Below are 27264 nucleotides of genomic sequence, written 5' to 3'. Positions count from 1 at the left end.
AAGTCTACTGAGTGAATGCTCAAAATTCTTTTATTGGTGGGATTTGATAAGAAAATATTTGGGGACCACTGCTTTACAGTTGTATTAGTGATCATTGCTTAAAAAGCTAAATAGCTCTAAAGAGTCGAGCTTTAAATAGAATTAGTTGCCTGAGAAAAATTTAGGGTTTTTGTTTGTTTGTTTATTCTTACTAAAAAAAAAATATACAAATACCAACATTGACTTCTGTGTGCAAGGCTGTGTGTGAGGCTCTGTGGGTTGTTTTCTTGGTCAAAGATGATTCCACATATATTGATATAGGACTCTTAAGAAGTTTTAACCCCACACGATCACATGATACAACAGCAGAATTTGAGCAAGGAGCATATGGTAAAGTGGATACTCTTTTCTTTATTATGCAATTTTTTTAATATTTAATTTTTAGTTGTAGTTGGGCACAATACCTCTATTTCATTTATTTATTTTTATGTGGTGCTGAGGATCTAACCCATGGCCTCACATGTGTGAATCAAGCACTCTACCACCGAGCCACAACCCCAGCCCTTAATATGCAAATTTAAAAAATTTGTTCTTCTTAGTTATACATGACAGCAGAATCTCTTTTGATATATTTATATGAGCATGGAATATATCTTATTCTAATTAGGGTCTCATCATGGACATATATGATGGTGAGATTCACTGTGGTGTCTCCGTTTATGTACATAAGAAGGTTAGCTCAGATGCATTCCACTGTCTTTCCTATTCTTATCTCCCCATCCCTTCCTCTTTATTCTCCTTTGTTTAATCCACTGAATTTCTATTTCTCCTACCTTCCATCTTATTGTGGGTTAGCATCCAATATATCAGAGAAAACATTTGACCATTGTTTTTTGGGGATTGGCTTATTTCACTTAACGAAATAGTTCCCAGATCCATCCATTTATCTGTGAATATCATAAAATCATTCTTCTTTATGGATGAGTAATTAATATTCCATTGTGTATACATACCACAGTTATCTGTTGATGGGCATCTAGGTAGGTTCCATAGCTTAGCTATTGTGAATTGTACTGCTATAAACATTGATGTGGCTGTGTCACTGTAGTGTCCTGATTTTAACTCCTTTGGATATATACTGAGGAGTAGGATAACTGAGTCAAATGGTGGTTCTTTTCCTAGTTTTTGAGAAATCTCCATACTGCTTTCCAGAGTGATTGTACGAATTTGCAGTCTTATCAACAAGGTATGATTGTACCTTTCCCTCTCATCTTCACCAATATTTATTGTTTCTTGTATTTTTGATAATTTCCATTCTGGCTAGAGTAAGGTGAACTCTCAATGTAGTTATAATTTGCATGAAATGGCTATTCTTTGTGTCTTCTGGGAATGAAATTTGGGTACCACTTTTCTGAGGGACATTTAGACAAACATGTCAAAGACCTTTAAAACTATTTATATCTTTGTTCTAGCAAGTCTACTTCTAAACATTTTAAAAGGTTAATTAAAGATTTGTGCAGATAATTAACTATAAGAATGATTATCACATCATTATTAATATTGAAAAATCTGAAACAACCAAATATCCAATAACATGGGAGTCCTTATATAATGTGTTACATCTATGTATTATAACAAGCCAAACATTAAAACTTGATATGTAGATGTATGTTTAATTACATTGAAAGATATTTAAAACATGTTAAATTAAAATGGGTTATATATTATTACATAATATAGAATGATTCTATTTACATTTATCCATATGGAAAAATATTGGGGTACTGTATGCTAAGATTTTTTTTTTTACTTTTCAGTTTTTAAATTGCTATATTGGGGCTGAGGATGTGGCTCAAGCGGTAGCGCGCTCACCTGGCATGCGTGCAGTCCGGGTTCGATCCTCAGCACCACATACAAACAAAGATGTTGTATTCGCCGAAAACTAAAAAATAAATATTTAAAAAAATTCTCTCTCTCTCTTTCTCTCTCACTCTCTTTTTTTAAAAAAATTGCTATACTGTACAGTAATTTTAGAAATGCATGTATTCCTGCAACCACCACAACACTGAGACAGTTCCATCACCAAAAAACTAAAAAACCAGAGGTGATGTAATTGTCTTTCTACTCCTAGTCCAAATCAGTCCTGATAAGCTCTCTGTTGCTATTGTTTTGCCCTTTCTAGAATGTCATATAAGAGGGAACATACAATATATAACTTTTAAAAGCTAACTTCTTTCACGCAGCTTTGTGTCCTTGAGAAAGGTCCAGTAACAGGTCCAATAGATATATCCCATCATATGGCTGCACCGTGGCTGTTCAATCATTCTCTGTAGAAGAAAATTTGAGATGTTTCACTTTGGGGGTACTATAAACAGAACTATTATCAACATTTATAATAGATATGTGGGTCGAATGGAAAGTGTATGTTTCACTATATAAGAATCTATCAGACTATTTTGCAGAATATTTTTCCTTCTTGTTTTCCTACCAGCAATGCAGGAGAGAGTGCCAGTTGCTCTGTATTCTTGCCAGCATTCAATATTGTCAATATTTTAAAATAATTTTATTTTAACCAATCAAATATGTATGTAGTGGGATCTCATTGTGTTTTTCAATTTCATTTCCTAGAGATTAATGATATTGAACATCTATTGTTATACTTTTTTTTTCCATCTGTAGATCCTCTATAATCAAGTGTTCATTCATGTCTTTGTACGTTTTGTGTGTGTGTGTGTGTGTGTGTGTGTGTGTGTGTGCACGCGCGCGCATGTGCACGTGGGCACGTGGTGCTGGGGATTGAACCCAGGGCCTTGTGCATGTGAGGCAAGCACTCTACCAACTGAGCTATATCCTCAGCCCATGTCTTTGTACATTTTTAAAAAATTAATTTTTTTCCTAACTGTTAAGTTTTGAGAGATCTTTATATGTTCTACACATAAGAAAGTTGTCTGATATCTCATTTGCCACTATATTCTCCTGATCTTTAACTTATAGTTTCATTCTCTTAATAGTATCTTTCATAAAGAAAATAATTTTAATTTTGATGAAATTTGATTGATTATTTTTGTCTTTTATGCATTGTGTCTTTAGTCTTATATCTAAGAAATCTTTGCCTAAACCTAGGATATAAAAATTTATCTTATTTCTTCATCCAAAAGTTTTAAAACGTTTCATATTACATTTAAATCAATGAAAAATATATATATATATATTAGAGTCAGGGTCTTGCTAGGTTGCTTAGGATCCAGCTAAGTTGCTGAGGCTGGCTTTGAACTCACATCCTGGCTCAGCTTCTCAAGCTGCTGGTATTACAGGTGTGCATCATTGTACCTGGCTCAATGACCTATTTTGAGTTAATTTTTTAATGTGAGGCTTAGGTTGAAGTGACTCATATATTTTCATATAGCTATCCAATGGCCCCACTACATTTCTTTGAAAATAAAGAGTTGCTTTTGTATCTCTGTTAAAAAAAAAAAAAATCAATTGACCCGGCATATGTGAATCTACTTCTGAGCTCTCTATTCAGTTCCAGTGATTTCAGTGTTTATCTATTTGCCAATACTACACAGTCTTCATACTTTAGAGTAGGTCTTGAACCAGGTAGGATGAATCTTTAACCTTTATTCTTCTACAAATTTGTTTTGACTATTTTAGTTTCTTTGCCTTTCCATAAAAACTTCATAATCAACTTCATATAGTTTGAGGATTTTGATTAGAATCTCATTAATTCTATATGTCAATTTGTAAATAATTGCCATCTTAACTAGCCCAAGTCTTCTAATCCATAAATATGGTATGTCTATCCATTTATACTTATTTTAACAAAATTTATTTTTTAAGTTATTTACTCATTTTGAATGTTTTCTATTTTTAAAAACATATTGCTGTCTTTACTTTAAAAGTTGAAGTAGACAACGGTGTGGGAAGAGTAGAGGTGAAGAATTGAACTTGAGAGTAAGATACCCATCCTGGTGATCTAGGGGCAGACCTAGCTGCAAGTGGGGTGAAGAATTCTAGATGATGCATGTGAAGAGTATGGTAATCAATGACAGATGGTCAAGATCAGGAAGAACCAGGGAAAGATAGTGGTTCCAGTGGAAAATCTTTCAATGATGAGATAATGTCACATATTGATTTGGGCAATAAGCAGGATCCTAACTACTTGGATTAAACATTATGTATGAATATGAGTTATTTCTTAAAAGCTCCTGTGTTAATGTCGAAGTAAAAATGATTAGATTATGAGATCTGGGCCCTATCAGTGGATTAATCCACTTGATGAAATAATAATTTGCTGCCGCAGTCTGGCTGGGCACAAAATCATGAGCCACCACAAAAACTTGTAGATTCCAACAGCAACTCTTTATTCCCAACTTTCACCAGTACTCTATATGCACATTCTGGGGAAAATCCACACTTCCACTGGGCTCTGCATCCCAAAATACTCTCTGAATCCCGTGAGAACTCAAGGGGAACTCAAGGAGCAGGCAGCCCCTGAGGCAGCAGGATACGCCCTATTCCCAGCAGGGTCCACCTTAAACCTGGAACTGCCCTAAACCCCTAAACCCTGATCTGCCCTAAACCCAGATCCCCTGTGGTCCTTGAGCAAGGTCACCTTTCATGCAATGTCACTGCAAATGACCTGGGTCCAAGGCAAGCCCATTTCCACAATGGAGAGTCCTCCCTCTAAGCAACATGGGGTAGGCTGACAAGGAAATTGCCATTCGTCATTCTTACTTAGTTATGGCTCTCAGCAATTTGCATGGATTACTGGGTGGTAACTATGGGAAGATGGGGCATGGCTAGAGGAATTGGATCACTGCAGGCATACCTTGGGATTTATATTTTATCCCTGGCACCTTGATCTCTCTCTCTCTCTGCTACCTGGCTACCATGAGGTGAGCAGCACTCCTTATCCATGTCCTTCCACCATGATATTCTGCCTCACCTTGGACCCAGAATGATAGAGTTGACTGACTATGGAATGAACCTCTGAAACTGTTGGCCAAAATAATTTTTTCCTCCTTTACATTGTTCTTGTTAGGTTTTTTGGTCACAGCAATGAAAAGCTAACTAACCTAGAAGGATACAGCCAGTCTCTTAGGTAGTACAGATAGCAAGAGCCTCATAATGGAGGTACACTAAATTCTGTTTTTTTGGAGACTCTAGATCTAAACCTCTGAAATTCTACTTAACTAAGTCCTGTATTGGTCCTAGGAATGGCACAGTAATGAGCCTGAAGGTGGAATTCAAATGGCCTCAGTTGTGAGAAGAGAAGGAATGTTGGGGTAGGAGCCAGGTGAAGCATTGCTCATTTGTTCATTTATTTACCCAACATTTACACATGAAAGGCATTATTCCTATTATTGCTATAGTCCCCAAATGAGCCAGGGAGTATGCTGACACACGCTTGAACACACCCACCCATTCACACACGCATGTGCTCATGTGCACAAGCATGGTTGGTTGCACTGGAGGAATGGTAAGCACTGGCCACATGCCAGCTGGGAAACCCACAGTGACACTGCGCCTTGGGCACTGGGAGCCCCATGGATCGGTTCACATGGTAGCCGCAAACATCAAAGACCAGCAGAATTATTCCAGAACTGGGACAAAGGGTAACTGAACCCTGAGGCCTTGTGAAACCAGAATAAAATTGATGCATTTTCTTAGAATTGAAAAAAATTTTAGGTGGCATTTGTAAAGCAGAACCTAGGAACACAGTGAATTGACCAGAGAGGGGAAAGAGACCTATTTAAATAAAAAAGAAAAAAGTAGTTCTGTATTTAGTTAGTAGCATGAGTGGGGTTATATTATTTTCCAACAAATGGGGGCTTAAAACCTTTTTTTTTTTTTTTTAGCAAAAGTGATCAAAATGACAGCCAGTCTTTTGAACTTGAATTTGCTTATTATAATTTCTTATCAGAAACCATCACTCTCTGTGTATTGATTTCTAGCCAATGATTAACCAGATGTGACTTTAGAGCCTTGATCATAGCTGGGGAACTCACTCAACAGAGAGAAGCCTGCTAGTTGTTGAACAAAGCAGGTATTTCTGGACCCCTTTGGCCTCAGGCAAGTATTTTTCCATCCAGGTGACACAAGAAGTCTCAAACACAGATCTCCAGAGGACCCCTGAACATAAAATTGTGCTGACCACCTAGAAGCATGAGATGGTCCAGACCTGAATGGAAATTAACTCAACATCAAAATTGTGAAATCAGCTACTTGCTTTGAAGGATTGAAATTCAGAATCTACATACCCATATAATAGGATTATAATATGAATAATGGTATTTACTTGTGTTTACGAAAAAAATTTTTTGTTTTGTTTTGTGGTAGTAGGCATGGCAAAACTGGGGCACACTGCCACTGAACACTACCCTCAGAGCTTTGTTATTTTTTATTTTGATATGGGATCTCGCTAAATTGTCCAGACTGGCCTGAAACTGGTGATCTCCTGCCTCAGTCTCCTGAGTCATTGGGATTGTGGTGTTGTTTGGAATTACAAAGTGTTTTTTTTACATCCATAATCATGACAGTTTTTTCTATATGATTCCGTTTATATGAGATTCAAACATAAATACAAGTAAGCTGTATTGTTCAGAAATGCATATTTGGGTGGTAAACTATAAAACAAGTCAAGGAAACAATCACAATAGTGTCAAGAGAATGGTGATGCCTAGAGGAAAAGAACCGTTGGGCGAGAGGAGGGGAGACTGGGGTGGGGGAGTGATCCTGGCCAAATTCTATTGTTATATTATGTGTATGCATAAATATGTAACAACAAATCCCACTGTTATGTACAACTATAATTCACCAATAAAAAAAAACTTGGAAAAAAAGAAAGATGGTAAGAGAGAAAGGAGGTCTCGTTGGGAAAGGGCACATGCAGGCCTTCTGGGGTCTGGCTGTGTTCCATTTCTTAGTGTCAGTGGGGCTTACATGGGTTTCATTTGCAATAAGCTGTACATTTATGATAATTTTGTGCATGAGTACATGTTTTTTTTTTTCACACACACAACAAAGAGCCAAGAAAAGAAAAGGAATTAAGTTACTTTATGTTATTACAACCAGTACTGGTTATTGGTTATTACAATTCTAGGGTAGAGATGACTCAGAGCTATGCAATATATAATGTGTGACTTCCTTGATGGTATTTTAGGTAATTATGCATTGATTTTCATATCATTTATGTTTAAAGAGATCTATGTACCTATACAATTCCAGTCTGAAAAAACGGAGAGATTTACTCAATGCATCTGACAGTTAATGTCAGAACTTGACTGTAACCTTTCGGACTCCATATCAAAAGCTCTTGAGTAGTGATACCAATATTTCTTTCTCAGCTTTAAAACCTGCATGCATGTCTTTATTTCAAGTGGAACTGAATTGGTTATCTTTGCTAATTATGGAACTGTCTGTTAATTTTTAAGCTTGATTAAAAATGGCTCTGTAATAGTTTTAAAAAAGGCTGGATTTACTTAGTATTGTCATTTAAGCCATTGGGAAAGATGTCCCTGATTTTCTAGCAACAAAAACACCTTGAGAAATTAGAATCTTTTAGATAGAGGATGAAATTCCATTGTAATATTTTTATATAACAAATATATTGTGTTCACTGTGAAACATTTAAAAAAATTTCAAAGATTTACAGAAATAAAATCACCCATTTTCTAACCTTAAAGTATAAGCACTGTAACATTTCGATGTCTTTAATCTGTTTGTATGGGTGTTTACAAAATTGACATTCTGAAAATGCTATTTTGAAACTTACTTTTTAAACTTAACATTAATTCTTCATAACACAATTTATAAAGTACATATAACATGGTATAGAGAATGTATCATTTTTTAAGCCAATTTCCTTTTGTTGGCAGTTTTTCTTTTTCCTGTATGCTGCTATTATAAACATCTTTATAAATTAATCTCTATGTACACCCATTATTTTCTCCTTTGAATAAATTCCTAGAAGCCAAATCATTGGATCTGTGTCAAAGGGTATGTAAACTGGAAAGGCTTGATAATATCTGTCAAATTGTCTTTCAGAGATTTTCTCAATTTATGTGTTTCCCCAGCCATGCTAATATGAGATATTCTAATTTAAATATAAAATATTACAGTTTTTTTATTTTAACCTTTAGTCCTTCAAGTAAAAGTCCTTTCATTCTTCAAGTAAAATTGTGTATTATCTCTCCTCCAGGAATCTCCATGATTCAAACATGAGTTGGAGGGTGTAGAAGTCTCACATGTGTGCACATGTTTAAAAATTTTCACTTAAAACATGAAGGAAATCCACTATTCAAAGGGAAGAGAATAGATTTTGTCTGTGTTAACACTACAGTTCTCAATGGAATTACTTATTTTCCTTAACTAATGCCCCATTAGGTGTTCTAAGCACATTCGTGTATTGTTAAAGTACCTAACAATCATTCATAAAGAGATGGAAAGTCAAACAAGCTCAGTGTATCAATTTGCCCAATTCAACAAACTCCTTGGCAATCTACTTATGAGACCCTATGGGGGACAGCCATCATGAAAAGGTTAGACAGCCCATTAGCTTATGAAAAGGGCTGTCCGATGCAATCATAATCTATTTGCCTGCATTTCTCTAACATTTTTTTTTTCCTGAGGTTATGGTGATAGAAAGCCATTTCCCACATTCATGCTCAGGCACTTAGCAGCTCAATGGAGAGGTTAAATCTCAATAAAACAAATATTGCTATCATGCAAATCTTTCTGTGACTGAAAGAATAGTAGAACCCTGGTGGACTTACATTTATTTGAAAAAAAATTTTTTTAAAAAATTATAAAATCCTAACAAAACAAAATAATTGGTACAAAGCTTTGGCCTACATACTGTTGAGATTTGACTTATTTGTGGTAGCTTGATTCACAAAGCTACCAGAAAGAAATCTTCTTTGATTAAAACATTAGCCAGGAGGAAAGAAGTTTACAATAAGTATGGACTTGTCTTTATTATTCCAGAACTTTGGAGGGTAGAATTGCGAAGGTCAGTGGGTAGAAATAGCAAAAAGTCTGATTTTAGATAGTCTAAAGAAACACATTTCTAATAATCATAGTTGTGGTAGAAATAACTGCTTTCCTAATAAGGGTTCAAGCTATCCCTGGAGACCCTGTTAGGAATTTTGAGGAGACATTTCCTTTATCTTGAGGTCCAGAGTCTGTGATTTCATGGGAGATCACATGGACAGAGTTGTGGTAGGATGTGCCACCAATGGAGTGAAGCAATCAAGAGCCAGAGAAAATCCCAAGTTATTGTTTTCCAAATGGGTTAGTTGCTTCTGGATATTAAAATTGCCAAATATGGATCACAGGAGTGAGGGACCCTCATCAGTTGAGTTAGGATAAAATGTCAGGTTAGATTGTTCTCCCCAAGTCTCATAGATATCTATTTCTTTCTTCTAAAAACTTCATTGGGAGCCAGATAGTTCTCTCAGGTCATCTTCCTTTCAATCAGTGACGTAAAGATCCAGTGTACTTTAATTTGCACCTCACTGTTATAACTTGACTTCTAGGGTCTCCATGACTGGAGAAGACAGAATATGGAAAATTCACATCCACTTTTCTATGCTTCCACTTACACCACTTCAATCTATGCCTATTGGCTAGAATTAGTCATATGCTCCACTCTGATTGCAAAGGACAGTGGGAAATGTAGTCTTCCTCTTTATCTACAAACCCAGAGGATTATTTTTGTCCAAGGGCTCATAAGTTTTCTACCCTATCACAGAATAAATTGCACCATCAGTTGCAAAAAGTTTGTTTTGTCTGGAAAGTCAGGGTATATGTCTCCTTGTTCCTCTATACTCTGTCTCTTGATGCTACATTTTTTTTGGGGGGGGGCAGGTTTAAGAAAGGTGATTTCAGGGCTGTGGATGTGGCTCAGTGGTAAAGCACTGGCCAAGCATGAGTAATGCCCTGAGTTCAACTTCCTGCACTGCAAAAAAAAAAAAAAAAAAAAAGGTGATTTCTAAGCCTCAAGTCTAGTTATAACATTTTTCTGACTTTCAGCTCTAGATTCTTTAGTCCAGGCCCCCTTAACATTGGTCAACTAGGGATGTTGCTACTAAGCACCATAAATGTGTCATCTCATAGTTCTGGAGGCCAGAAGCATGAAATTGAAGTGTTAGCAGGGTTGGGTCCTTCAAAGAGCTCTGAAGGGGATAATTGGTTCCAGGTTTTTTTCCCTAGCTTGTAGTGGTTTGATGACAATCTTTGATGTCCCTCAGCTTGAAAGATCTCTCTGATCTCTGCCTTTATGTTCACGTGAAGTATTTTCTGTATGTTTCTCTCTCAGTGTTCAAATCTTTCCTTTTTATAAAGATACCATATATCAGATGAGAGGCCACTCTAGTTAAGTTGATAACTCAGTATTGATTCTATCCCCAAATAAGGCCACATTCTGAGGCACTAAGGGTTAGATTTTAGTATATTTTTTTTAGGAGAACACAATTCAACCTACAATGACCAGCAGCTCGGGCTGGGCTTAACTCCCAAATGCTCCCACATTATTTGCTAACCAGTGACATTCTGCTTTGAATGTGGATCAGGGCCATGTCTAGCCAGTGAGAAGGAGGCAGAGGTGATGAGGCAGGCAGTCAATAGACCCTAAGAGACAAGTCCAGCTCCTGTTCTGACTCCAAAGGCCAGGGAACAAGTGAGTAGTTGTTTGCATGGTGAGTTGCCATGGGGAAAAGTCCCACATCCCCTTTGCCTGCCACAGTGGATTTCCTCATGACAATTGCTTATGAGGATCTGTTTTCTCTGGTGACAGGAATGTAGTTAGTCACATTGATGGGTGTATGGGACATCAAGGGGATGTCTTGGTCAGAGAGGCAAGAGACCTGGGTTTAGATCTGCATTTCCTTTTTGAGCTTCTCAGGGGGTTGGACTGGTGAAATTTGAAATTCTATTCTGGTTTGAGCCTCTGTTAATCTGTATGATTTTTTGGGTTCTTAATCTATTGCAGAATGATGTTGGTATAGGGAAACAAGAGCACAGAGATATGGCCCTGTATGAACTGAGGCTCTGACCCTGGAAAACAGCTTGACTTCAGTCTCTCTCTATATATCCTCTATCTATCTACCTACCTACCTGCCTAGCTACCTACCTATCATCTATCTCATTCTCTTACACACACACACACACACACACACACACACACACACACACCTTTGCTTTTTCATGGGGGAGGGAGATATTTTTAATAGCAGGTTTTCTACTCTCTCTTTTTTCCTGGAAAAAGATGAAATCATCCATTTATTTTGGACCAATTATAAGCACTAGAAAGCACAGGAGGAACAGAAAGCTTGATCACAAATAAATATACACTTGGGGAGAAGGGGAAGGAGGAAACTGTTATTGATCGGCCTTGTAAAATCTGCTGCTGAATCGATAGCAATTTCTGGAAATGCCAGACATTTATTTTGTGTGGCTTGAACAGCGGAGATAATAATAAATGTACTTTTGAAGTGGGTCTCCCGACACAATTTCTCTGAGCCCCTTCTAACAACACACATGCACACCAGGTATGATAGCTGTGAAAACCATAGTGAATATACTTCAGATTTAAACCCCAAACTGAGTTGACTACTTGCCAACCTCTCCTCTATGCTGCCTGTGGCATTTGAATACATCTGTCTACTAGAGAAGCAGACAGTTCATCTGCATGAAGAGGTGGGAGAATGTTCTTCTTAGTTGTGGAAGGACAGGCCTGGGCTTGCTCTGAGGCTCAGGAAAGAATATCAGACACTGAAACTACCAAACTCTGCCTGGCCACTCTGAGTTTGTAGCACTCCTCTCACAACTGCGCCTCTCAGAGTTCTATTTACTTCATCCTTATGTGGGTGCTCCTCACCACCACCCTTCATCCTTAGGTAGTCCCCTCTCCTCTTGGCATAATCTGTTCCTTTTTCAAGGCCACACTGCAACCTTGCCAGGGCTACTGAGCCTGAGAAAAGACTTGGTGGTGCTTTGGGAATAGAGAAAATTGTTCAGTGTGATTCAGCATAGTAAAAATAGCTACCATTTATTGAGCACCTATTATGTGCTACATGATTTACTTACTACATCATTTATTCCTCACATCCACCCTTTGAGTTATTATTATTTTTCAACTTTTTTTTTTGAAAAAAGGAAACTGAGGCTATATCAAAGTTGAGTAAGGTACCTGAAATCATGCAGCTATTATGAGAGTGAGCTAGATTTGACCTCATCTGATTTATATTCTGCATTCTTTCTACTCTGCTTTTGCCTGCTTGGGTGTAACTGGACTGGTGTAAGGTAAAGTTATAGCACACAGAGACTCTTGAACACCTGGTGTAGAGATGTGGACACGACAGTTGTAAGACTGAAATGATGAAGTTTATTTGAAAGTGAAGATGGTATAATCCTAATCGAGTTTTAGGGGAAATCACTTTGGTGTGTGTGTTTAAGGTGAGTTGATTCAGGGAAGCAAGCAGGCTGGAAAACCATATAAAAGAATACAGAAGCAGTAATGGTGGGAAGAAAAGAGAATCAGCTAAAGAGAGGACATTGGAATCACCAGGAAGTGGCTCTTGAAGGTCAGAATGGAAAGCCTGCCCCTTCCTCCTCACTATTTCTTGTCTTCACCTCTGCTCCCTTTGCTTGCCACTTTACTTTTTCCTGTTCTGTGATGGTGGAAAGAGTCCCTGGAGAGTAGCCGTTCCCTGCCTGGGCCTGTCTATGCAAAGACAACCTTAATGATGTTGTTAGATACCGATGCCTGCTGAGCTGGGAATAGATAGAGATCACTTTTGCATTCTGCTTCCTTAATATATCTCCATTTAGGAGACTCTGAACTACTAATTTAGATGGTGAGAAAAGGTGTTATTTCTGTAAATCAGTGGATTTTTGCTTCTCTGGCTGTGTCCCATCTCTGCATAATTAATCCGTAGTTTTCTGAGACAATCTTCATGACTTTGAAAGCCAAAGAAAGACTTTCCCTTGAGATCTGGCTTAGTGCTGAGAGTGGTGTTTCCCTTCAACTACTCAAGGATCCAGATCTCTTTAGATGCTCAGTCAAATTCCACTCGCAGAATTTGACTTCAAATGGAAAGTCCTGAAAAATGGTATTTCAGGAAATACCTAAAGATGGGCAGTCAAAGAGACTCTTTTGGATGGACTATCATGTAGGAATCATGTGAATGAATTCTTTACATGTTTTTTTTATGCACATATTGTGTATCATTTCCTGCACCAGGGTCTATTGAGGAGGCCGAGAAGAATCATCCTGGGCTTTATTCGTCAAGGAGCTCATAACCTAGTTGTGTAGATAAATTTCTGTTCATAAATAACTTCTACACACACACAGTATGCAGCCCACACCACAGAAGTGCTACAGATAATAGAGGTCAGGAGAGTTCAAGGAGAAGGAGAAAAGATAGGTTGCAGTATTTGAGTGGTTCTTGGATGGAAAGAAAAAAAAATGAAATTATGGGGGTATTCCAGGTATAAAAATGACAAAAGCAAAATGAGGTAGCAGGAAAGCCCAGAGAGTTTCCAGAGCATTCTAGAAAGGAACAAGTGCAGTTCACTGAGACTCCAGGGTTCTGTGGAAAGGAGGAGAAAGAAAATGAAGAGGAGAGTTACAGTTAGATAGTGGAGACATTAAATACCAGGCAGATGTATTTCATATTATTCTAGCATCGGTCAAACCTCACAAGAATGCTACAGAAAAGAAAATAATGTGGTCTTTCAGTATTTTAAAGTGGAATACTATTTTATCTGCAAGGTAGAGGACACCTGGGGTAAGAAGTTTGGTCATAATACCATTTCAAAAGTTCAGTGGAAACTTATGCTTCTATAAAGATGAAATATACACAGTTTTCTCTATTCTTCCTGCCAAGTATAACTTAAACCCCTGGATATCAGGTATAAGACAAATATAAGGATATTTTGACAGGTCAAGGGAAGGGGGAAGACTAGCTAGGTCCCTAATCTCACGACACAAGTAACAATTAATTAAGAATGCTCTCATTTTTTTTCTCAGTAGACCTCCCTTAGAAGAATGGTAACAACTAGAAATGTGTATGTGTACAGATGGACAGACAAGCAAACAAAACAACAACAACAATGAAAATCTTACCAGAAGGTCAGGAAATGAGTAGCAAGTCCAAACAGAAAACTTTTAGGTTGCAACCATTCTATCTCAGCTAAACACTACAAAATACACAAACCTTTCCCTGCACATGACAGCAAAAGTCAACTACAAAGTCCAGACTTCTACTCTCTGCATGGTGTCATTATGTGCCCCCAGATCTTTCCATTTACTGGCATGGTGTCAGAGAAAGTTGAAGAGGGGGCTGGTATTTTCATTTCTGCAGGGTTGTAATGAAGCATGCTTCCCTGCAGCTATGATAAGTGAAGACCATGTGGACAGCATGGAATTCCATTTCTACCTTGAAGTAATGAAGCACTTATACCCCACTCCACAAGAGAGTCAGAATTTTATCACTATGTGGTAATAAGGCCATATTTTCCTATTAGCAATGGGCGCAAGCAATGAAATGTTCCCATCCTACTAGACAGGAGGTATTTGTGTAGGCCTACTGGCGAGCAAGAACTCCCACTCCTGCCCAGTAATACTGAGAAGTCACCCTTCAACTGTCAACAAAAACTGAGTGTAGAACCTGGATTTCTTACTTCTATCTGGAAATAATGAGGTTCACCTTTTTTTCTAACAGAACAGTGTCAAAAACTTTTAGCTGAAAACTTTCCAAGCTTGGTAAGACAGAGCCACAAACCTGAGTAAATCTCACACAGGATAAACTCAAAGAAATTCATGACATGACATATCATAGCCAAATTCCTAACAACTAGAGACAAAATCATTTGAAAGCCACCAGAAAGAAATGATATCCTTCCTATAGAAAAAGAATAGTATAAATTACAGCAGATTTCTCACCAGAAACCATGTAGGCCAGAAGAAAATGGCACAATGTTTTTCAAGTTCTGACAGCAAAGAACTAAGAATCAATCGAGAATCGTATATCCAGTTAACTATCCTCAGAAGTGAAGGGAGATTGGGACATTCTCAGATGTAGGAAACCAAGAGGGGTTGTCACCAGCAGGCCAGGCTACCCTTACAAGAATTTCCAAGAGATATTCTGTAAATAGAAAGGAAGGATAAATGAAGAAATTGCAAAATGGAGATGGAAGAAAAAAAAACACATTAAGCAAAAATAGGAAAAAACAAAAATATCTTTCCTTTTACTTTTGTGTCTTCTAGATTGTGCTTGATGGTTGTAACAAAGCACAACACTTTCTAATTTGATCCTGCACATATGAAGAGAATACATCTAAGGCAATTATATTAAAATGGGGGAGGATAAAGAAAAGAAAAGGTAGGTAAGTTTTCTGTATTTCACACAAATTGGTAATATGATGATACCAGTCGATTGTGACAGGTATATGTAATATAATTCCTACAACAAACAACTAAAAAACTTTCAAAGTGATACATTCAAGAACACTATAGATAAATTTAAATGAAATTCTTCAAAATGTTCAAGTAGTATTTTTGAAAGGAAAAAAAATAGTAAAAAAAAAAAAAAAAACCCAAGCACAAACAAACCAAAAAGAAAAAGGAAATCAAGAAATAAGAAAATGTCAGACAAATCCTAGCATATCAAAATTACATTAAATATTAATAATCTAAATATACCAATTAAAAGAGATTGACAAAATAGATTTAAAAATATGACTCTACATACGCTGTCTGAAAGAAATTCACCTCAAATATAAGGATTTGAAAGTAAAGGGATAGAAAAAGGCTCATCTTGCAGATGCATATAAAGAAAGCACAAATGGCTATCTTAATATCCAATAAAATAGATTTCAGAGCAAAGAAAATTACCAAAACAGTGAAGGACATTATATCATGATAAAGGAATATTTTATTAGTCAGCCTTTTTTTTTTTTTTTTTTTTTGCTGTGACTGAAAGTCTTGACAAGAACAATTTTAGAAGAGGAAAAGTTTATTTGGGGGACTCACAGCTTCAGAGGTCTCAGTCCATAGATAGCCAGCTCTATTCCCTGGGGCTCGAGGTGAGGCAGGACATCATGGGGAAGAGTGTGGCAGAAGGAAGCAGACTTTACTCTCTCTTTAATATAAAATATATACCCCAAAGGCTCCAGCCATACACCCTACCTGTTTTCAATCCCACTCAGCTAATCCCATAAAGGGATTAATTCACTGATTTTCTTAAGGCTCTCATAACCTGATCACTTCTCCCCTAAACCCTTTTGCATTGTCTCACACATGACTTTTGGGTGACACCTCAAATCCAAACCATAACAAGGGGTAACTATCAAAAAAATAAAGCAATTCAAAGTGTGAATTTACTACAAAACAATGATGCAAATTATGCTGAATAAGAACTGATAGAACTGATAGAAGAAATAGACAAATCTATATTTATATTTGTAGATGTACTTTTTTACATACAATTTAAACTAGACAGAAAATAAAGTATGGAGGGACTCAATCTCATCACCAATCAACAGAATACAATTCACATTTATTGAATACTATACCCAACAAAAACTACATACATATTCTCTTCAAGCACCACAGAATATAAGTCAAGATTGACCATATCCTGGGCCATAAAGCTAACCTCAAAAATTAACATAGTTGGCCAGATGCAGTGATGCATGGTAATCCCAGAAGTTTCAAAGGCTGAAACAGGAAGATCACAAGTTCAAGGCCAGCATCAGCAACTTGGTGAGGCTCTAAGAAATTTAGTGAGACCCTGTCTTGAAATAAAAAATAAAAAGAGGTGAAGATATGGCTCAGTGGTTAAATTCCCCTGGTTCAATCCCTAGTACAAAAAAAAAAAAATTAAATAGTTGAAATTATATAGGTTGTATTCTCTGACCACAATGAAATTAAACTAGAAATTAGTAACAGAAGGACAATAGGAAAATCTTCAAACATTAAGAAACCAAACAATATAATTTAAATAATCCATGGGTCAAGGAATAAGTCTAAAGGGAGATCAAACTGAAGTGAATGAATAAATTCACTGAAGTGAGTGAAATGCAGTGAACTGCATGAAATTGAGTAAACATTTCAATCTTGTGGGACATAGCAAGATGCAGGGGGTGATTTACAGTACTAAATGCTTACATTAGTAAAAAATCTCCTGTTAATCTTGTAAGTTCCTACATCAAAAAACAAATAAAACACAGAAAAGTAAAAACAATTTCAAAGTAAGCTAAAGGAAAGAAACAAAAAAGATAACAGAAACTGGTTACAAAGAAAACCAAAACACAATAGAAAAAAAATCAATGCAACAAGGAAATGCTTCTTTAAAAAGGTCAAAATAATTAACCAATTTCTATCAAGATGATAAAAGGAGAAGGACAAACAACTGATCAATATCAAAAATGAAGCCAACAATATCACTACAGACCCTCCATTATTTAAAGGATAATAAAGGGACACTATGTATAACTGTAAACACAAAAATTTGTCAGCTTGGATGAAATTTATCAACCCCTCAAAAAACATAAACTACAGCAACTTACTCAAAGTAAAATAGGTAATTTGAAGAGCCCTATAATCATTAAGGAAATTGAATTAATAATTTAAAAGCTCCCCTGAAAGAATTCACTGAAGAATTCTACCAAACATTTAAAGAAGAATTAACATCAAGACTATATATCCCCTACAAAATAGAAGAGGTTTGGGAACAATACCCAGTTCATTTTATGAAAGTAATACTGCCCTGATTCTAAAACCAGATAAAGAGAGTACAAGTAAAGAAAACTGTAAATATTCCTCATACAGATAGATGCAAAACACTTAAAAACCAGAATGTAACCAAATAGAAGAATATAATTCAGCAATTATAAATGAAATTCTGCACAATGACCAAATAGATTTTATTTTAAGGATGCAAGGCTAGCTTAATATTCGTGTGCTGATTTTAAAAAATCAGTGTTAATTCACTATAGTAACAGTATAAGGAAGAAAAACACATACTCACATGGGTGAATGTAGAAAAAGCACTGGACAAAATTCAACATTCATTCATGATAAAAATTCTCAGGAAACCTAAGACTTTAAGAGAACTCTCAACTTGATAAACAGTATTTTTACAAAAACCCTACAGCTAAGATTATGTTTAATCATGAAAGACTGAGTCCTTTCTTCCTAAGATCAGGAAGGTTGCAAGAATGTTCACTGTCACCATTCTAATTGACACGGAATTAGGAGTTCTAGCCAGTGCAATTAGGGAAGAAAAGGGAATGTAAGGCAAAAAGATGAAAAAGTGGCAAATAAAATTGCCTTGATTGTAGACAATATGCTTGCTATATAGAAAATTACCAGTAATCTACCAAATAACCTCTTAAAACTAATAATTGAGTGCAGCAAGTTTTCAGTATTCAAAATAAACACACACAAATCAATTTAATTTCTGGTATTGAGTCTGGTATTGAGTATGACAGGGCTCAAATCAAGGTATTGGCAGGTCAGGATTTTTTTCTGATTGCTGTGAGAAGAGAATAATATTCCCTGTCTATAGTCTCTTTCACCCTATAAACCCATAGTCTCTGGTTCCAGGGAAAAGGCTGTGGAAATTTTTGAAGTGCCATTATTCTGCCCACCACTATGTTGAAGATATCAATTTTCCCCAAACTGATATATTCTCTCAAGATCCAATTATATGCAATTATTTTTAGTAAGTATCAAACAAAATAATTCTAAAATTTGTATGGGAACACAATGAAACTTGAAGAGCTAGAATTTTGAAAAAGAAGAATCAAGTAGGAGGAACCTGTCCGCCTGAGTCCATAATATAGCCATAATAATCTAGACTGTGTAGTATTTGTAGAGAGATACACATATAAGTTAACGGAACAGAATAGAAAGCACAGAAACTCAAACATATATGCCTATCTATTCTTTACAAAGTAGCAAACACAATTCAATGGGATAAAGATAGCCTTTGGTTCTGGAGTAACTGGACGTTCATAAGCAAAAACCAAACACATAAGTACCAAAACCTCCATCTAAGTTTTATACGTTATACAAAAATTGACTCAAAATGGACAAAGAACTTAAATATAAAATAAAAAATGAAAACACTTCCAGAAATAATTATAGGGAGGAAATCTTCAGGAACTAAGGTTAAGCAAATTGTTCTTCCATTTGCCACCCAAAGCATAATCCACTGAAAAATGATAAATAAGAACTATATCATGCTTTTAAAATTAAAAAAAAGTTCTTGGTGAAAGGCAAGATTAAAATACAAAACTTAAATGAATGGGAAGAAAACATTTGCAAATCACATATCTAACAAGGAACTCATGTCTATAATATATGGAGAACATTTAAAACTCAACACTTAAAAAGCAAATAATCCAATTTGAAATCAACAAAAGACATGGAACAGAAATTCCACAAAAAGTTATGTGTGGATGGCAAATAAACACATGGGAAAAATGTTCAACATCATCAATGGTTAGAGAAATGTAAATTAAAAATGTGAGATATCACTCTATACATACCTATCAGAATGGCTGAAAAAAAGTGGCAACCCCATGTGCTGCCATATATGCAGAGAAACTGAATCAGTCTTACATTGCTGATGAGATGTAAATAGTGCAGCCTCCCTGGAACACGGTGTGACAGTATCTTTAAAAGCAAAAGTAGAAGAAGGAAATATGCACCTACCTTACATGCAAGCATGTACCCCTGAGCATTTATTCCAGACAACACGAATGTTCATAGCAGCCTCATATGGTGTCAGGAAATTCACAGTAGCCCAAAACTGAAAACAACTCAGGTGTCTTCAAGGGGTGAATAAACTGTGGTACTTTCATTCATGAAATAGTACTCAGCAATAAAAAGGAACCACCTATTGATACATATCCTAGATGAAACTTTATCCTGATGGGAAAAAGCCAATTCCCCAATTTTTTTCTGATATAATTCCACTTATATTTTTGAATCGCTGAAATTATAGGAAGTGCAGAATAGTGGTTGCCAGGATAAAGGAGGGTAAGGGACAGGAGATAAGTGGATGTGGCCACAAGGGGGTCCCACTGGAGGCTCCTGGTGATGGAGATCTTCTCATCCTGATTACATTATTGACAATATATTGTTTACAGTTTTGTAAGATGTTAACATCGGGAGAAATTTGGTAAAGGCTACAAGGGATCTCTTTGTATTATTTCTTGCAACCACATATAAATCTATGAAAATGACCTCAAAATGAGAAGTTTTGATTTAAATAGTAGTTCCGAAGAGACTCAAACGAGGATGGTGACGACAGATCTGGGCAAGTGCTCCTGCCGAGGCAGTGATGGAGAAAGGCCCCGAGGAGAGAAAGAAGTGCAAGAGCTGTTTGAGTGACTTTTACTCCTCCACTTGGGTCCAGATACCTGTGGCTGATTGGAGTTTAATAGGCTTTGGATGACAGTATCTCTCTTCTTTGCTCATTTGCTCTGATAAATGAGGTGAGGGACTTCTCCACCTAGTGTCCACTGTCGACCTGGAGTACTGTGCTGTTCTTATCTATTTTAGTGACTTCTGCAGGCAAAGCAAAGAGACATTCATCAAAGACTTGGAGGGACTGAACCGCCTTCTCATTGGTGGTAGTGTCAAAGTTTGCTGAAGCTACACAAAGGAATTTTCAAAAAACCTCCAAGATGTGAAGGAGGCAAAGTGGAGACAGAAGGGGCATGAATTAGATATGAGCTTTCCCGTTAAGCCTATAGGATTAATAAGAGAAGGAATAAGAAGGGAGGCGATGCCAGGATTCCGCAGGGAAGGCAGGTTGGCTCTTTTTCTTTTCTCTTCCTTCATGTCCATGTGCATGCCCACACCCACACCCACACCCACACTCCCTCAGTCCCCTGAATTGGGGAGTGAGGTTTTGCAGAGATGATAGCTTTGATGTCATCCTTTTCCTCCTTCTCCTGGGGTTTCTTACCCTGATGCTTAGGAACAGGCTGTATTGGAAGATGAGCATCCCTGGGAAGGCCTAGAATAGGGGGAATCAAGAAGGATTGGTTCTGCTTTCAGCCTATTGCCCAGGCAAGAGGAGGTCAATGTGTTCTTGTGGTCCCATTAAATAAGAATTTGATGGAGGTGTGGGGCCAGGGCCCAAGCCCAGGCACTAAGTTGCTCCTCTGCTTGACCTTGCCCTGCATAGCTTCTGCAACCAGGGGCCATGGGAATTGGCTTGCAGCTTTTAATCCTGGACCATTATTGAAAACCTAGACAAGAGAAAGAGGGAGAGACAGGGAAGAGGTAGAGAGAGGAAGTGTGTGTGTGTGGGGCGGGGGAGAATAGAGAATATGGTGACTTCATTTTTTTATATTTCAACCATACCTGACTACTGTTCCTTGAACTTGCCAGAAAGTTCCAGTTCTAGGCCTTTGCCTATGCTGTTTCTTCTGCTGACTACCCCCATCCTTTTTAGCCACATAGTTTCTCTCTCCATATGTCACATTTTAAATCAAGTTGTCCTGGAACATCCTATGTAAATTGCACCCCTTCAATACTCTTATCCGTTTCTCTATTTTTTCAAAGCACATGCAACTCTCTAACACAATCTCTATTTTACTCTTTCCCCCTATTTATTGTCTGAGCACCTCAACGAGAATATGAAGGCAGGACTTTTTATCTGTTTCATTCACCACTGAATGTATCTAGAACAGAGCCTGGTGTATGGTAGGCAGTTAATACATTTTTGATAAATGAATGAATGAACTAGGACAGTGAATAAAATTCTTTCTGGGGCTAGGTAAGGTATATGCACGTATAATACATATCAGAGTCCTATAAATTAAATATCTTGTTTTACTGATTTATTAATATTGTTCAATATATTTGAAGATAAATATATTAAATATCTATGCTTTTCAAAGTCTATAGCTTTGAAAAGATTTCTGGACTGCAGTTTGAAGAGCTGGGGTCAGTTCTGGCTTCTTCGAAATACCTCTGACAGGGAAGAAGCATTTCGTCTTCCTGTTTTGAAACCTGTGTTTATTAAATGGATATAATGTTCCCCGTGTTCCTCACAGGATTATCATGAGAATTAAATAAAACATTGGATATGTAAGTGTGAAAACTCAAAGGCAAATCACTCAAATCTCTGTCAGGAAGGAACACTGTTATTAATGTCTGATTCTCACACGGTGAAAGAATTCAGAAAGTGATTCTACTTTCCTCACGGTGACAGAAATACACAGTATACAAGAGAGGCCAGCATTCTGTAGGCCTTAATCCCTGCGAGATACTGGGACGTCCTCTGAGAAACTTATCTTATGAAACCTGAGTGCTCTTTGGAGCTTATCAGGAGTGTTTCATGAGGGGAAAGGAGAGCAGAGGCCAGCTATGTCATGGAATATTCCTTCCTTTCTTCCATTCGCCCAGGCTCTGGTGCATTTCTTGCTGTGTATTATTGACAGAGGAAATGCTGATTCATGGGTCTGAGTTACAGGAAACCTTGTTTCCTGGTGAAGAAACAAGCCTGCCAGTACTGCCAGCATCCTCCTCTGCCAGGTTCTGCCACATGCCCTGCTTCTGGGCCTGCACCCAGACTGACTGAAGGGGTAGGGCCAACTCAAGCTTAACCAGTGAGGTCACTTTCCCCCATGAACTGAATAAGCTCAGCTCCTCATGGGGCCACTCTAGGGCCCAGCTCTGACCCCAGGATACCTTTCTAGCCCATCTCCCCCTGTCCCCCTCTTGCCCCCTCTACTACAGCGACACCTGACTACTCCCAATTCTTCATGAACACTTTGTATTTTCCAGTCTCTGTGCCTTGGCTCGTGATGTTCCCTGCCTGGCCTGGCCCCTGACCCAGTGTCGGCTCGTTGAAATCCTACCCGGGCTTTGGTTTTGCGCAGCTGCTACTTGCTATGTGAAGCCTGCTCAGTTTCCTTCTATTTCTTCATATTCTTCTTAGTCGGAGCATTTTCCAGTATTTATAGAAGTAGACCAAATTATCTGATAAACTTCCATGGATCCTCATCCAGCTTCAACAATGATCCTTAAATAATCCTCGATCCCTCCTTCTCTGAGCTCCTCTGCTAACACGCATGTTCGGTGCTTAAGCCATTTTGGCTGAATTCGATGAGAAGAATGTAATCAGTGGATATAGGGTGCTCTCTCTATCCTCCTCTTTGAGGCTCAAGAAGTGCAGTGAGCATTTCACAGGGCAGTGGCAAACTTAGGTCCCATTTTTCTGAAAGGCCTCCCAGTCCGATGAGAAGGGGTGGATAATATACACGTAACAGGAATGGGATGCTGGATGTCAGGTACTCCAGGAGTTCAGGTTAAATGGTTAGGAAGTGGCGTTGAACAGATAAATTAATCTTCTATCCAATTGGTTAGTAAGAGGACTCCTTTAGTTTGGCACTGAGCAGTCTGCTGGTCTTGTATGCCGTCTCATCTGACATCCACATGCTGAAGAAGAAGACATCTGATTTATATGGAGAAAAAAGTCATCAGTATGAGATCTTTGTAATGTGATCACATCTCATTACAAAGATCATCATTAAAAAGTTTCAATGGATAAACATTCTCAAACAATTCCTGTTATTGATACTAATAAAGAGTAGAGGGTAGGTATTCTACATTGACGGATCTAAATGCTCTGGAGTTAAATTTTACTAGAAGGTGAGAAGGGAAATTAAGGGAGTCTGAAGTCCTGTGTCTGGAGGTGACTGTGCATTGGATGGCTTGGGAAGAGGGAAAGTAGAGGAGGAGGTTGGAAGACAAAGCAAGAAATAAAAAGCCTGTCCTGGGAGAATGGCAGTGTTTCATCTCGATCCAGACTCAGCTCAACCCTATACCTTTGAGGCACAGCCAGGGTCATCTGGAGGTAGTCTGAGGTGCCTTGATCTTACCATATCACTGTGGGAGGGAGGGTCTGGACATCAGCCAAGAACTAAAGCTGCTACCAGTGTGAAGTGGGGGTGGGGAGGATGGAAGGCTTATGTGGCTTTTCCTCTTAAAATTGGAGTGAAAACACAATTTAAAAAAAAAAAAAAAGGAGTGGGCTGTGAGCAGGTCTCTGCCAGGCACTCTGCCAGCCCCTGTTCCTCATCCCATTTACAGATTGGTGGCCACTCAACACCCGAGTCACAGGGAGGGTCTGAGCTTCACCAAAGGGATGGACGGGAGAGTGATTTGCAGCCTGTGAAGTGCCTCCTTAAATCCAGATTGCTTTACCTCTGTCCTTATTATTAGGAGCACACTAGGGGAATCCGATGACAGGAGGGGAGAATAAGATAGGAGGCAAAGGATTGTTAACACGAGGGGTTTGCAGTTCACATTTTATGTCCAGAGACCTGGGTAAGGAGAAAGCTGGGGAGACTCCTGGAACTTTTGTCCCTTCCCCACATCCATCATCTTCTATTTTTACCCCTGTGGAGATTAGCAAAAAAAAAAAAAAAAAGAATTAAAGGGGAAACTTTTCCCATGTGCCAATTTTAGGGGAGGCCTGTCAAGGGGTGGGCATGTGGGAGGATCGGGACAGAGAGAAGGGCTTTGCATTCTGAGGTGGTCTGCAGTTATGAAAAGAGAAAAATGAATAGAACTTGTGGGTCCTGTGGAGCAGGGGGTCAGGATTTAAGGCTTAACAGGCAGAAAGATGGGGAATATCCCTGGATTGGTCTGTGGGGAGTCCTTTCATGCATAGGACTGGTAAAAGGATACTCGAGACACTGCAGACAGGTTTTTGTGACAGCAGATGATGGTTTGTTCTCTAAAATCCCTGAGAATAAGTTTCCTCCAGAGGAAGAACACCCCTCCTCCCACCCCACCATGCACACCTATTTATTTGCTTACCAAAGTCTTTCTTCAAGGGGATTAGAAAGGCAAGCATGGCCGGCACCAAGTAAGCATTACACACTCCGTGTATCCTCAGCACAGCAAGCTCTGGTGCTGGTCACCTGGGATCACATACAGGGTGCAAACTGTCACAATGCTTCCACCTCAGCAAAGGTGTGGAGCTCAGAACCTTCCCAACCAAGAAGGAAAATCAGGGCGTCTTTTTCCGCCTGTAAAGATTTCATTCTTGTGTACTCTGCTTCAGGATGTTTCCAAGCCAGAGCAGAGGCATTCTGGGAGTGGAAGGGGGGGCATGTCCTTGAGGGCCTGGGAGATTTCCATCCAAAAGCTCAGGTGAGGGCCTTGGCCTTGGAGATTGCATTACCAAGAGAGAGCTGGCAGGAGGGAACCCTGGGCTGGGCTGAGCTGATCTCATTAGTGCTAGGTTAATCCTGAGGTTAATATATATTCGTGAGACTTTTATGTTTCCTGGCGTATTGCTTCTTCCTGTTTTTTTTTTTTTTTCTTTTTTCCTTCTCCATTGCTGGGGATTGAACACAGGGACTTATGCATGCCAAGCACTTGCTCTACCACTGAGCTTCATCCCCAACCCTTCTTTTCATTCTTAAACTGAGTGCGGATCTGTAGATTGGGCATGGATTTAGCTGTATTCCCATTGAAAAGCAGGGCCAGTTTATGTACCAAATTCTGAGTTCTCCTCTGGAAAGAGTTTTGTTCAGAGTTTGGGTCAGATGATCAGGCCCAGAGGAAGTACAGAACAAAAATGAAGAGTCCTTGATTGTGTGCCTGGAAATGCTGAACAAACCATTCTCTGGACAGAGAACCCTAATTCTTAGTGTTTGCCGAGTTCTGTGGTAAAAATACTCCCACTGTGGCTGTTTGCAAGCTACCAACATAATGGCACTGAATGAACTGGGAGAAGGTGCCCAGGATCAGCTCTGGTGAGGACACAAAAGCACACCACCAGCCAGCAGTCAAAATAGGCACACACACTGGAACTCACTTAGAGGAGCAGAAGGAGTTGGAACTCAGATGAGGAGATAGGTAAGTGTGTGTGTGGGTGTGGGAAGTGTCAACAGCAAACCGGGACAGGGCAGGCGGAAACCAGCATCAACCTGGCTATAATTAATGGTCATCCTAAGACAACAGCTATTGTTCACTGATGTGACAAACACTGTGTTACCAGTGACTCTCAGAGCATCTCTACACTGGCATTTTTTTATTCCAGTTTTACAGATGAAATTAAGAAAGAAAAAGTGATTGGTCATATAAGAAATCACAATGAGAATACAGACCCAGAGTCTGATCCATTCTACGATCAGGTCAAGGGGAGCCTGGTGTGAGTCATTTTCCTAGATGGGCCAGACTGGTAGTAGATTTTCATTCCTGGGAGGACCCACAGCTTTGTAGGAATGAGGTCATTGGGTAGATTATGAAATCAGGGATTCTGGATCAGGAATGAGACAAGGTACTGAATGCAGAGTTTAAGTCAGAAAATGATGAACTTGATGTTGGTTCCCCTGACTCTTTGCCCTCCAACTAAAGACAAAGCCACAGATACCATGCCTGGAGTGGAGTAAGATATCGGTCAGTCAGGATATCAATGATATCCTTGGGATATCCTTGATGGGACTTGTTGGGACTTCTTAGGAAAGACCTAGGTAGGATGACTGTCTGGATGACTATGGTGATCTGTGCCTTTTTTTGTTTGTTTGTTTGTTATCATTAATATATATTTTTGGTAACGGGGACTGAAACCAGGGGTGCTTAACCACTGAGCAGCATCCTCAGCCCTTTCTTGTGTTTTATTTAGAGACAGGATCTCGCTGAGTTGCTGAGTTAACTTCGAACTCGAGATCCTCCTGCCTCAGCCTCCTGAGCCACTGGGATTATAAGGGTGCTCCATTGAGCCCGGTTCTCTGTGCTTTATATGAATATGGTATCTACAGTGATTTAAAACACATAGTCCATGAAATCTACTTTGGGAAAATACACACTTGTACCTAATTAATCCATTGCTTATGACCAAACATCATTCTGAGTCAGAACTGAGGCTGGTGGCAGCTGTGTACCTTGTAAGGTATGCAGGCTGAATGAAGGCAGAGCTGGGTAGAAGACCAAGCTGCCTTAGGTATTGGAAGAGAGATGCACCAAAGTGCTCAGAAATTGGAGAGAGCTAAAAACCAAAGAATGAGAACAAGAAGGGGAGGAGGGAAGGCTGGAGATCACGTTAAAGAAAATCAGAGGAAGGCTACTTCCCAGGTGGAGGTTGATCAAGCAGATCCAGCACCATGAAGAAACAGGAAGCCCTCGGGGACTTAGTGTGAAGCTGGCTGGAGAGGGAAGCTGGATGGTAACAAGTTGCTAAGACATCAGGCTTAATCTCTCTGGTTTTTCTTCTCTGGAGGTAGTTCATGTTCTGT

General features: G+C 38.6%; 1 long non-coding RNA gene across 1 annotated transcript; it reads right to left on the bottom strand.

Annotated features, from left to right (window-relative positions):
• Positions 1 to 1591: 1591 nt before the first annotated feature.
• Positions 1592 to 27264, bottom strand: LOC144376355 (uncharacterized). Its single transcript, XR_013436743.1, has 3 exons — positions 24839 to 27264; positions 19709 to 23468; positions 1592 to 2306 (listed from the first exon to the last, which is right to left on the bottom strand). It is a non-coding gene; the product is annotated as an uncharacterized LOC144376355 (long non-coding RNA).

This window comes from Ictidomys tridecemlineatus, chromosome 3 (assembly GCF_052094955.1).
Source record: "Ictidomys tridecemlineatus isolate mIctTri1 chromosome 3, mIctTri1.hap1, whole genome shotgun sequence".
In the NCBI taxonomy this organism is placed as follows: Eukaryota; Metazoa; Chordata; class Mammalia; order Rodentia; family Sciuridae; genus Ictidomys; species Ictidomys tridecemlineatus.
This window is presented reverse-complemented; position numbering and strand designations above follow the sequence as displayed.